The following is a 13370-nucleotide window of genomic DNA, read 5'->3' as shown; positions in this document are numbered from 1 at the left end:
ATCTCCTGACCTCGTGATCCACCCGCCTCGGCCTCCCAAAGTGTTGGGATTACAGGCGTGAGCCACCACGCCCGGCCATACATGGAGTTTTAAAACATGCACATGTATTGCCTATGTTGACAGACTGGGAGATTTCACATACAAATCCAGATTTCCTGCTGCTTTTATAAAGGATGGGACAGTACCATGCTTGCCTTTCTCATGGCAACAAATGGCTAGACCTGGTGAGCCCCTGGGCTTTTAGATGGGGGAATCTTCTCTCCTTCCCACATTCCGCCCTCCCTGCCCCTTCCTGTCTCACACTTGGGCAGCTTCTCTCATTTGTTACCAGAGTGGGGAGCTGCAAACGGTTTTCCCACTTTTTCAGGTATGTACATTTCAGGATTAAATTTCCTCAATCCAGTTCATCACGGGCATTCTTGTGAGAGTTGGGCAGGAGCTTTTATCTATTTGACTTTTTCATTTTACACCTTCATAGGGCTCCCTGGAGAGGATGTGTGGAGGTCTGCTTAGCTGGCTGCCCATTAAAATCAGAATCACCGTGACGATGAAATCATTTTCAGTGACATGCTTCTCCTATTTTTTACTTTTTTAGTTCCCTAACTGACTTTTCTTTTATCGGGTTCCCCAGTTGGTAAATCTTAAGGTCAGCCTTTTGCTGTGGATACATTATGATGTGACCTAGTCAGGTCACTCAGTTATTCTGGCGTCAGCAGAATACCCGATATGTACCATAGAAATTGGAACCAGCAGTGTTTCCTAAACCAGTTCTCAGCCAACTCTGCTGTAGGACCATGTTTTCCCCCAATCCACTGTGGCTCAATTTGTTGTCCTATGACATGTGACAAGCACACAGGGCATGCCGTGTGCCTCCTGCCATACAATTAGCAACACGCACACTGGCCAGTGAGTTCATTGATCATATGACCTTGGATGCTGTCGCAATTTCAAATTACTTATAATAGTTTTAAATGCTTCCTCTCAGGTTTTGCGTGTATCTCCTCCAGGACAATTTGTGGGTAGTCTTGCAGGTCACACTTTGAGATGCACTGTTCCACGTTTCTTTGAGTGAAGAGAAAGTTCTTCTGGGTGCCGTGGCTCATGCCTGTAATCCCAGCACTTTGGGAGGCCGAGGTAGGTGGATCACCTGAGGTCAGGAGTTCGAGACCAGCCTGACCAACATGGTGAACTCCCGTCTCTGCTAAAAATACAAAAAATTAGCCAGGTGTGGTAGTGGGTGCCTGCAATCTGTAATCCCAGCTACTCAGGAGGCTGGGGCAGGAGAATCGCTTGAACCTGGGAGGTGGAGGTGGCAGTGAGCTGAGATCACACCATTGCATTCCAGCCTGGGCAACAGGAGCAAGATTCCATTAAAAAAAAAAAAAAAAAGATTGATTAATAGTTAGAGTGTAGAAAAAAAAAAAAAAGTTCCACATTAGCATATTAAAGGCCCTGATAAATACTGCAGCTAAAAACAAAAAAAATTATTTATAAATTAAAGTAAATAAATGTTTGTTTCACCTAGCATTTCCCCCATGAGTACAGAACCCTTCTTTCATTCATACCTACCAGCATCCTGAGGCATTGCGTCCATCCAGGTGCCAGTTTGGGCCATACTGGCCAAACAGGTCTCTGAAGTTTCTTGCAGTTCTGAGTCTGACCCTAATCCTGTGCTCCTGCTCTGTCTCCATCCACCTTTACCCCTTGCAGCAGGCTTCCTATTCCTACAGCTTGAGTTCTTCCTCTCCTGCACATCTCCCATTGTGATGTCATCTCAATCCTAATATGTCTGCACCCTCCCCCAGGCCCCAGATGGTTGCTGCAAAAAGAATAAAGAGCAAGAAGTGGAGTTGCAGTGAATCAAGGACCCTGGATAAAAAACGGCTGAGGCTGAGGCCGAGGCCAGGGGAACAGACTTGCTGATTAGGATTTCAAGTCGGGTCTTGCAGAAAGCTCCTTTGGTAGGCCTCCACTTGTTATTCCATAAGCAGGCTAATTGCAGGTTCAGCTTTCCTCCAAGCAGCTTATGTCTGTTTTCAAAGGTAAGTGTTCTGTGTCGGTGGTGTTTATGGGGCAAGATGTTTGATGGTGTTGGAAAAGGTGAAGCTTTTTTTTACCCCGCCTGGCACTGTGTAGCTCCTCTTGGGATCTGTGTATGTTTTATGCTGGCTCCGAGATGATTGCTCACTCTGGGTGTAACGTTGAGGTCTTCACTAAATAACGTGAGTGCCACATGTAAACATTGGCAGCCTTGAGCTGCAAACGAAGCCAATAACTTTCTTTAAAAATGCCTTTTCCCCTTTTTGTGTGGCCAAGGGGAACACTGAAAAGTGTTCTGCAGTTCACACAGCACCAGAAACAAAGGAAACTTTCAGATTAGGTGTCACTGGGGAAGGAGGCGAGTGGAGCCTTTTAACAGAGAGAGATGGGGATTGATTTACCTGTTTGTATAAAACTAAAGTTACAGGAGTATCTGGATTTCTCCTGCAAGCACTCTAAGCTTGCCATAGTTATCTTAATATCTCCTGATACACTTACCATAGATTCTTCGTATTCAGGGAAATTGTAACACCTGCGTGGATAGCCGGCTCACCTCTACCTGAGCCCTTGCTCGGGAGGAGGCGTTTGGCAAGGACATTTCACATGGTTTGTGGGTGAACAGTTTCACACCAGAGTGGGATCCTCTATTGCATGTACTCGACTAGCTTTTCATTCTTATCACACTTCCCTTCCTATAAAGTTACCTATCTTTTAGAGGGAAATTTAATACCCACCTTCTCTTTCTGTGCAGCCTGTGAAAATCAGGCGATAACAAGGGCAGCCTTATTGCCAGTGTATGACCAGAGTATCTAGATGGCACTACTAGTGGAATATCGTCTTGTCTACCATTCATTCATTTGTTCATTCATTCATTCATTGGTTCGTTCGTTCGTTCATTCATTCGTTCGTTCGTTCCTTCGTTCATGATTTTATCTACCAGACAGTTTTGGACCTCCTAGAATGGGTCAAGTGATAGGCAGACATTTGGGAAAACAAGGTTTTAAGCCGTTGTTCAAATCCTCAAGGAACTCACCATCTTGGTCAAGGGGCCATGGTGAGAGGTGTGTAGAACAAAATAAGAAATGCTGTAGAAGCAAGGCCAGGCGCGGTGGCTCAAGCCTGTAATCCCAGCACTTTGGGAGGCCGAGACGGGCAGATCACGAGGTCAGGAGATTGAGACCATCCTGGCTAACACGGTGAAACCCCGTCTCTACTGAAAAATACAAAAAATTAGCCGGGCGAGGTGGCAGGCGCCTGTAGTCCCAGCTGCTTGGGAGGCTGAGGCAGGAGAATGGCGTTAACCCGGGAGGCGGAGCTTGCAGTGAGCTGAGATCCGGCCACTGCACTCCAGCCTGGGCGACAGAGTGAGACTCCGTCTCAAGAAAAAAAAAAAAAAATTGCTGTAGAAGCAGAGAGAGGAAAGAGGCCCAAAGAAAAAGCCACCATCCAGCTGGGCTCTGAAGCATGGATAGGAGCTTGCTGGCTGGTTGTCCTGGAAACCGATCAGAATATTCAGGGCTGGGAAGCTCTGTGTGAAAAAGGCCCAGAGAAGCACACAAGAGCACTGCAGCCTGGGCAAAACAGTGAGGGTGCCTGGGACTGGGGGAGAGAGGAGTCCGGAGGCTGGCTCAGAGGTGGAGAGGCCGTTATGGCACATTAAAGAGAGAACTTTTACCTACAGACAGGGAGTTTTTCAGGCCAGCAGAGCTCCTGTACCGGAGACATTCACAAGCTTTCTATAAGTTGTGAATTCAAATTCTTTTCTTGTATTTGCAAGGAAAATTTAAAAATTTGTGATTTCAAGACAGAGAAAGCAAGAAAACACATAGATGGTTTTCTAAGATGAACCACATTTAGCTGTGTTGAGCGATTCAAGTAAGGCTCCCAAAGGAACAAGCGGCAGTTTGTGGTGTTTGCAAATATGGCTGGGATGTGCTTTCCCATCCCCACTCATTGCCCCTGCAGAATCCACACACCCCTCTCCCTGCCGCCTCCCTGGGTAGCTTGGATAACTGTCCTCGGCACCTTCATTCTGTGGTTTGAAGTATTGAGGGAAAGAGAGCCATTCTTCTCCAACTCCCCGCCAGGCTCCCCAGGCCAGCTTCTCCAGCCCGATGGTGTGGTGAGGCAGGTGGTCTGCAGACTGGGACCTGCCACCTCTCCTCTCCCTTCACCAGTGCTGCTGAGAGAGGATCCCTGTCATTCTCCAGGAGGGGCATGTCAGCAGGCACAGTGGGAGACGAGATGAGGGAATGCCACATTTGGCCACGGCTCTCTGGCTCAACCAGGCAGGGTCGGAGCGAACCTCCGCCCTCAGTCTCAGAATTGCGAGCAGTCTAAAGCAGCCACGCTTGGCTCCTGCTTGCCAGCACTCCCAGTGTGATTTAGTCCTGGGCCCATCACTCACTATGGGAGAACTCAGTTAAGTTTAGGGATCTTCCTTGTTAGCGTATAAAAGTGATTGCAGTTATTGATAAGGTCTAGCTCAGAACTGGGTTGCCCTGATCAGATCCTATTTCTGTTGAGGGGAGACAGAGAAGAGAGGCTGAGAGGTAGACGAAAGAGGACACGGCCAGGAGGCAGCTGATTAGGGGGCTGCCATTGTGGCTGGGTGGCCCCCTGCCCTGGCTGTGTCTCCTTCCCATCTGTCTCCTCCAAGGGAATGTTCAGTCTTTCACTGTTATTTTTAGGGTGGTGTTTTCTTCCAGTCCCAGCTGGAAACAGAAGTACAGAACAGACCCATGACTGTTTTGGGTTCCGTGAAAAGAGCATTTGCCAGGCAGCAGATGTACTGGCTTCCTCAAGACTGAAGCTTTCGCTGGTTTCGAGGACTTTGATGGAAGCCACCTCATTTTACCCAGATGGTGTCTTTTGGGGATGTGGGTTTGGGGGATGGGAAGTGCAAAAGCACATCAGCGAAGGCTGTGAGTTTTTTGTGGTTGATCAGCCTCCAGATGTGGCAGATGGATCATAGGTGCCAGAAGCTCGGGTGCGGAGAGGGGCACTAGCAGACAGCAGCGGTCTGGGCTGCAGGTAAAGATGCCTCCTAAGCGATTGCAAGCCCAAGTGTAGTGGTGGGTTTAGATTCTGTCTCACACATGCCCTCCATAAACGGTTTTCTAGCAGCTTGTCAGTTACATTCTGGTTTGGATTTGGTGCTGTTTTGTCTCCATTCTAAAATCCTTTGGCTTCTCTTTACTCAGTAAGAGTGTATTGAGAGAACAGTCACCGTGTACCCTCCTCCCAGAGGAAACCATCATTAAGGCAGTCCTTGAGGATTGATTATATCCATTTGGAAACCAACAGTGGACACAGGGAAGAGGGGGAGGAATCAGGTTGATTCTAGTTAGCTCTTTTTTTCTCTGTATCTGAATGTCCACTGATTTTCGATTTGTTCCTTAGAATTTAACTACTGACTTTATTAATATATTGAGCATCTACTCTGTGTCAGGCTCTGGGATTCAAAGATTTGTTCATTTCACAAATATCATCGGGTGCCTATTTTACGAGCACTGTTCCTGCCCTCCTGTAGCTTACATTCGAGTGGGGAGATGGGCAGTAAAGAAATAAACAAGTAGACTAATAAAAATATAATGTCACCAAGAGTGAGAGGGTAGACAGTTTTGTGGGAGAGGGTGATGGGAGAAAAGGGACACTATAGGCTGGAGGTCAGTAGTTTTTGGGGAACAGGTGGTTTCTGGTTACATGGATAAGTTCTTTAGTGGTGATTTCTGAGATTTTGGTGCACCAGTCACCCAAGCAATGTACACTGTACCCAATGTTTAGTCTTTGATTCCTCACCACCCTCCCGCCAAGTCCCCGAAGTCCATCATATCATTCTTATGCTTTTCCATAGCAAGACCTTTTTAAAAAGGTGAAAAGGTAAAAAGATGAGGACAGAGAGGGTCAGAGAGGCAGATCTTAGTGTGGGATGCCAGCGTGTGTGGGGCTTTATGAATGGAAGGGACAGGACCTGTCCTACATTTTAGAAAAACCCTGACTGCTTTGCAGGGACAGACTGTAGAGCGTGAGAATAAAGGGAGAGGGTGAGACGGCTAAATACAGTGTGGCATGATACATGCAAAAAGAGAAGTAGTTCAAAAGCAAACCCTACAGAGGGAGAATTTCAATCTCTCTAGGCAGGGAGGAGCTGCACTGGGAAGGCTTCACGGAGGAGGTGACATGGGAGTGAAATTTTGATGGATGAGTAAGAGTTCATGTACAGATTGGGTGGGAAAGAAGATCTCGGCAGAAGGAATGCCTGTGAAAAGGCAAAGAGGTTCCTGTGAAAAAAATGTGTCAACTCAGAAGTGGGAATTGTAAGATACTGTTGAATAGCATTGAACACAAATGGCTTTTGCTGGTGATCAAAAAAGATGCCACTCAGAAAAAAGGGCCAGCGCTGGAGATCCTCTCAGGAAGTGTTCCAGGTTCCACGTCCTCGAATCTGGTTGCTTTTTGCCTGTCTGGAAGGAGTCTTTCATTAGGTTGAAGCCATGTAATTAGAAATTCCATTTCTCAGCTCCACAGACCTACAATGCGAACAGCCCGGTTGGCCGCTCAGTTCCAGCATTCAGTCCCAGGCTGCCAGTGCCAAAATGCCAAACCTGGTAATTAAGAGGTGGCTCTGCAGGCACACACCTGTTCTGAGTGTGCAATTAGTGCCTGCCGCCCTTCTTACTGAGCTCAGCCTTCTGCACAGACCATTTGCAGGGACGGTGGGGTATGTGTGTACAACCTTGATTTACTGTGCATTTTCTGAACACCAAAGTAAGAAAGTCTCACTCCTTTTGTCGTTCAAAAGAGAAATTGTAAAGGAAGGCCAGCTTGGAGTGCCTGAGGATGGAGTTTGGACAAGCATTTGGTGGTGGATCTTTTCCCCAGGATTGCTCACTCATCAGACACTTTTCCGTCTACATTCCAGGTTTATAGCTAGGCTAATTTAATTTCCAGCTGAGAGGCTACTCCCCATATGATGGTAATCTCAAATAGTTAATGAGCTAGAAGAGGAGGCAGCCTATTGGATTGATTCTGGCTCCTCGGCTCAGTGGTTTAGCAGTCCTAATTTATTAGCCTGTTCATCTCCTGGTTCGAGAGGCTTGTTCAGCCTGGCACAGCTTCATGTATCTTCCTTCTTCTAAAGATGGATTGAGCTTGACTTCTGGCCTCTGAACCTTTAGAATCAGCTCTCTTTTCCATTTACACACTTGGTTTATTCAAAGGGAAGAAAGAGGGCAGAGGGGATAGCCTTGGGTCGGTTCATGAGCCCACGATACCTGTAAAGCACGTTGTGAAATTCCAGTTCTTTCCTTCTTTCCAGCTGGGTTTGTATCACCAGCAGAACCTTTTAGGTGAGCTGCCTTGAGCAACTCTGGCCTGTAATATTAGTTCCAGAATGTGGATAAGTGGTGTTTTTCTTCCATAGAACACTGATGTGGTTGAAAAAAATACGGGCTAAAGTACGTAAAACAGAATAAGAATTGGGACAGAGGAATGAGGGCTGTGGTTTGAAGAGGCTAATCTGGTTATTTTCAGTTTTGTGATCATTTGTTTCAGTGGGATTGAGTGGAAAATGAACTCCTAAAATAAAGGCATTGGTGCAGAAGTGCAAAGAACCAGTAAGAGATTTAGCTTCCACTTTCTAAATTAATTTTTCTCTCATATATATGTGTATATATATATATATATACACACACACACACACATCACCGTTATCATCATCATCTCTTTCATATATGTATGTATAAAGTGCTGTTTATTTCATTATAATTTACAGGCCCTATAATTCCAAAATATTAATTTAAACCCAAACCTTAAGTTGTCGGATAGGAAAATAAGATGAAAATCTCTTTAGAAAGGGGGTGGGTAATTGGAGATGAGTCAGAAGTGGGGTGGTTACTATATTTCAGCATTATGATCTAGAAAGTTCTTAGAAATGTAGAGAAGTGGGATGAGCATGAGACTCAGCGTTTCACATTCTGCATTTTGAGTCCCTGCTTTGCTATATTGCCCAGTATTTGATCTGGGCCCAATCAGTCTCTCCTCCCTCAGCCTCACCATCCCGTTCTCTAAAAGGCAGGAAACAGCCTTTCATTGTTATTACACTGAGCCAATGAGATCCTGAATATCTAGTCCTTTGTGGCAGGTAAAGTGCTATGCAAATCTTAGAGCTGACATCATGATGGCCAAGGGAGAGAGAATCATCTTCTGATAAAAGGGAAGACTATTTATTCTTTCCAGGAGGCAAATTTATTTTTCTGTAGCATGAACTTTGAGTATTGGACTGGACAGTTTCTTTGTGATTTCACAAAACTGTGCAGACTCATCATTTCAATGCTTAATAAAATATAAAGGCAGATCTCTTGTGTGTGTAGTTCAGGCAGAGTGTTTGGGTGGGCCTAAGTGTTATGCTAACCTCCCAGATGGATGAAATCTAGAAAGTCTGGAAGAGTCCATATCCTCTCTCCCCCATTCACTGACCCCTAACACAGATCATGTCAACCAGGCTTTTGACCAGCAGAACAACCAGCCAACCAGTGGCTGGTGGGTAGCTGTTGGGCTGTGCCAAGGCTCTTAATCTGGGCCCGGAGTTGCACTGGAATCTGTGAATCTCCTGAAATTGAGAACCGAGAATTGTCTGTATGTCTTTTTTTTTTTCTTTTTTTTTTTTTTTTGAGAGAGAGTCTCGCTCTGTCACCCAAGGTGGAGTGCAGTGGTGCGATCTCGGCTCACTGCAGCCTCCACCTCCTGGGTTCAAGTAATTCTCCTGCCTCAGCCTCCCGAGTAGTTGGGATTACAGGCGCATGCCACTATGCCCGGCTAATTTTTTTGTATCTTTAGTAGAGACGGGGTTTCACCATGTTGGCCAGTCTGGTCTCGAACTCCCAACCTGGTGATCCACCCGCCTCGGCTTCCCAAAGTGCTGGGGATTACAGGCGTGAGCCACCGTGCCCGGCCGTGTATATATCTTACGCCTGCATTTTGCCACACAGGGGGTTCATCCCTTTATTCAGATTATCTGCAGCTCCTAAAAGCTCCAGATCTCTGCTCCTTGGTACTGCACTGGGGCATTTGTATACCTTTTTGCAGTCAGCAAGGGTAGCATTCTGTCGTAATATTTAATAAGACCTATTTCTGTTCTGAACAAGTGAAGAATCATCTATCTTCAGAGGAAGGAGGAGCCCAGGAAAGGGGATCCTTCCTTCGATAGACATATTTGTCTGATAAAGAAAGCTATCTCAATTCCAGATTCATTGAGATAACTTCATATTGGATGTAAGGAGGCTGATGACTGCACCAGCTTTAGCTTTGTAGTTGGTTGATTCCGTTCCTCAGTTTGTTATCTGATATAGTCCTGACTGTCTCCAAGTGACAAGTGAATCGATGTGCGTTTAGCAAACCCAGGAAAGCATTGTCTTTGGAGAGGTTTGAGCTTGATTAATCTCCAAAACGTGCTAATGGGGCAATAGAGACCCCAGCCCTTGTTCTCTCCTTTGGGTGGTGTTTGCTTGTGGGCTTAATGCCCTGTGTTCCCAGCCCAGGGAACTGGAAATTGATTCATCTGGGAAAGTAACAGCTTAAAGGTCTTTACTTGATTTTGTCAGAGAATAGAGAACACCACTGAGCTTTTCAGAGAGAGGCAGTAAATTATTCTTGGTGCACCCCCAACCCCAACCTAGGCTGATTTATCTGCCCAGAATGAGCCTTTCTGGACCCAGGAGCCCTTTTCTAGTCTATAATCTGGGGTTATTCTTACCTTCTCTCAGTTTTGATCTGTTTTTACACACGGACACAGGACCTAAATCTTCATTTGTTTATAACATTTCTTGGATGAACACCTAAATTCTTCCTCACCTTCTACCCCTAAAACTACCTGGGTTGCTGCTACTTCTGTGGGTCTACGCAAAGTCATTTAGTGTCATGCCCTTGATCAACTTTGCTTAAAAATCGAGGGTGCTCCTTGTCCCCACTTCTTTCTCCATCTCTAACCTGTTACTGGCTTTTCTTTTTATCTTCCTTTAAAACGTTTGTTTGTTTATTTATTTTTAGAGATGAGGGTCTTGCCATATTGCCCAGGCTGGTCTTGAACTTCTGGCCCCAAGCAATCCTCCAGTCTCAGCTTCCTGAGTAGCAAAATGTTTAGAATTAGCTGCCCCTTCTTTTACATCCCCACTGTCCCCTCCCCATTCAGATCTACATAATTTCATTTATTTTTATCTATCATTTGTTTTTTAAAAATACGTTTTAGAGACAGAGTCTTGCTCTGTTGCCCAGGCTAGAGTGCAACGGTGTGATCATAGCTAACTGCAGCCTCGACCTCCTGGGCTCAAGTGATCCTCCCACTTCAGCCTCCTCAGTAGCTGGGACTACAGGCACACCATCACGCCTGGCTAATTTGAAAATTTTTTTGTAGAGATAGGGTCTCCACTGTATTACCCAGGTTGGTCTTAAACTCTTGGGCTCAAGCAATCCTCCCATCTTGGCCTCCTAAGGTGCCGGAATCATAGGTGTGAGCCACCATTAAGGTGATTCTTAAAAATGATACATAAAGCACAAAAAGCACATAAAACATGACAGTTAAAGAAGAAAGCCAAAAGTGGGCATGTAAGATGGACCCAGGAGTTGTCCTAAGAAACGTACCCCAAATGACTATGGACCTGATCCACAGCTTTCTCACAGCTTTTAAAAAAGGTAAACCTTAATTACACAAATCACAAAAACAAGCTGTTTGCTCCAAGAAAACCATGACTGTTTTTAGTATTAAGCCGAGGGGTTGGCATAAAGAGGCTGCCATGGGGCAGTGGCTACTGGCACAGATAGAACCCCTGCAAGAAGCACATGGTTAATCCACCCCTTTTGTTAAAGGATAATTTTCTTAGAAAAAGTTAAAATCATGCTGTCATCCAGGTATACAATGACTATGTTAAAAGCCTTATTTCACTCATTATTAATGAAGGAACCAGACAAATGTTACCATTGGTTCAAAGGAGAAGTCAAAAGAATACAAATTTACTTGGACTTAAATTGATGAATAGATGAGAAACTGACCTCTTCCACAGAGTAGGAAGTCGAGAAGAAAGTCCATAGAACTCCCACCAGAATTTATTTGTATATCTCTGGTCAAGAATCAAGAATTCTATTGGATTGCTATATTGCTGTCTATATAATTTAGAAAGTTGCAGAGTCAAAAGCAGTAGAAGGCTAGAGTCAGATAATCAGCGAGCATGCTCTAAACAATGCAAGTTTTCCACTGGAGACACCTAGTGATCTTTTTTTTGCTTATTCCATATTTCTTCACATTTTAAAAATACTGGTCTTCAGCAGGCTTGTGGAGTTTATCATCAGCTCAAAGCCTAAGCCTGTTTAAGATATGCTGCTGGTAAGCTCTGGCTCCTTGACGCCTAACACAAGATTTTCATGCCACCAACCTCCTACATTTTCTGTGGCTTCTCATTGCCTCAGAGGTCAAATCCAAATTCTGTCTAGCATTTGTTCCTGCATTTGTTTACTCTTCCTTTATCTAGCAACCGTTTATTTTTGCCACAGTGCAAATAAGCCAGTCCTCACACCCTTGGAGGACTGCTGTAGCAGATGGATAGAGGTTATGATGATTCTGTGTGTGTGTGCATGTATGTGTGTGTGTGCATTTTCAGGAAGGAATGTAATAGTTACGAAAAAGGAACAAGGAGGGAAGTCCATGGGGGCCCAGAAACCTCATGATCCACTGGAGAAACCACAGGTGCTTTGCTGATATCTGGGGTGAAGCAGAGTTGGAAGGAGGGTTGGAAAGAGAGCTAGGGAGGAACTTTTAGAATTCCCTTGGAATGAATGCACATGTGCCCTGCCAGGGAGTTTGCAGATCATTCTCAACACAGCGAGAAGCTATGAACATTTCCAGATTTGGCTTTTGGAAAGATGCCTGTGGAAGCAAAGGATGGAGGGATGGGCAGAGTGGATGAGGGTATTCCCAGCCTATTTTCCAATCCATTTTTCTAACCTTATTTGCCATCATTTCTTAAAAACAAATAGAAAAACAAAAAACGAAAACTTCAGTCCTGGCTAAACGGCCCAATGACTGTCTCGTTGAGTAGGCTTTGTTCATGTTTCTAAATAGGAACATCATTTGTTCCTGATTGCTTCACTTCTACCTGCCCTTGGGGCAGGCTCAAAGAAGCTTCAGGACCGGGGGGCCATGGCTCACACCTGTAATCCAAGCACTTTGGGAGGCCAAGGCGAGTGGATCACTTGAGGTCAGGAGTTTGAAACCAGCCTGGCCAACATGATGAAACCCCGTCTCTACTAAAAATACAAAAAACTAGCTGGTCGTGGTGGTGCGCACCTGTAATCCCGGCTACTCAGGAGACTGAGGCAGGAGAATTGCTTGAACCCGGGAGGTGGCGGTCGCAGTGAGCGGAGATCACGTCACTGCACTCCTGCCTGGGCAACAAGAGCGAAACTGTGTCTTAAAAAAGAAGCAGCAGCAGCTTCAGTTGCCCCGAGCACAACCTCTGGGTGCCAATTTTTCACGTTTCTCATTTTTGAGTCAAGTATATATTATCTCTTGGTAAACCTGTGTATGGAATTTCTCTTGACATAAACGGTAAGCCCCTGGAGGGCAAGAATCATCCCAATCAACAACACATACTGGCCATATCACTGACTCCTTCATCATCATGACAAATATTAAACTTAAATTCGAGTTTCCTTTCCTCTTGCTGCTACCCAGGAGACATTTGCCATCACCTGAGGGATGCTTGGGAATGCAAACTAACTGTAATAATAATTAAGGCAAAATAATAAGTAATAATTAACACAAATCTGCTAATTAGTGCAATTTTTCTCATTGTTATTAACTGTAACCATTTATTAGTCTGAACAGATATTAATTGCTGGCCACCAGAGGTAAAGCATTCCAAGTTCAATGGGGAGATGGGCTCAGAGTTTGCTGTGATCCACAGGTAAAATAAGGAAGTCTGATCTTACCACATTTGTTGTGGGTTTTTGCTTAGCATTTAAGTTCAAGACTTTTATGGGTATAGCCACTTAATGTCATTGCATCACTTAATGTAATGGGTGTGATGATACATATATGTATCATCTTTGGACATCAGGATACTGAGACCATCACCCTTCTGAAACCTGGCCCCACCTGTTTATTATTCCAAGTTGCCCTTGATTCACCCCCGAGTCTCTAGATATATTTGCATCATGACCTCCAGTCATTAGCTTTAAGCCTTGCTAGTTGATTCCTTGTCTTTCATTCATGTATTTGTTCATTCAACAAATATTTTCAAGTGCTTGCAATGCCTGGCGTTTTGCTGTTTTTCTTT

The 13370-nt window shown here is 45.0% G+C and overlaps 1 pseudogene across 1 annotated transcript in view; it reads left to right on the top strand.

Annotated features, from left to right (window-relative positions):
• Nucleotides 1-6577: 6577 nt before the first annotated feature.
• LOC105505450 overlaps nucleotides 6578-13370 on the top strand; it is a 31785-nt pseudogene continuing 24992 nt past the window's right edge. Inside the window, exon 1 of the transcript XR_001000749.1 lies at nucleotides 6578-6650. The product of XR_001000749.1 is annotated as a heparan sulfate glucosamine 3-O-sulfotransferase 3B1 pseudogene (transcript). The remainder of the gene's footprint in view (nucleotides 6651-13370) is intronic.

The sequence above is a fragment of the Colobus angolensis genome, unplaced genomic scaffold (assembly GCF_000951035.1).
Source record: "Colobus angolensis palliatus isolate OR3802 unplaced genomic scaffold, Cang.pa_1.0 Scaffold125, whole genome shotgun sequence".
In the NCBI taxonomy this organism is placed as follows: Eukaryota; Metazoa; Chordata; class Mammalia; order Primates; family Cercopithecidae; genus Colobus; species Colobus angolensis.
This window is presented reverse-complemented; position numbering and strand designations above follow the sequence as displayed.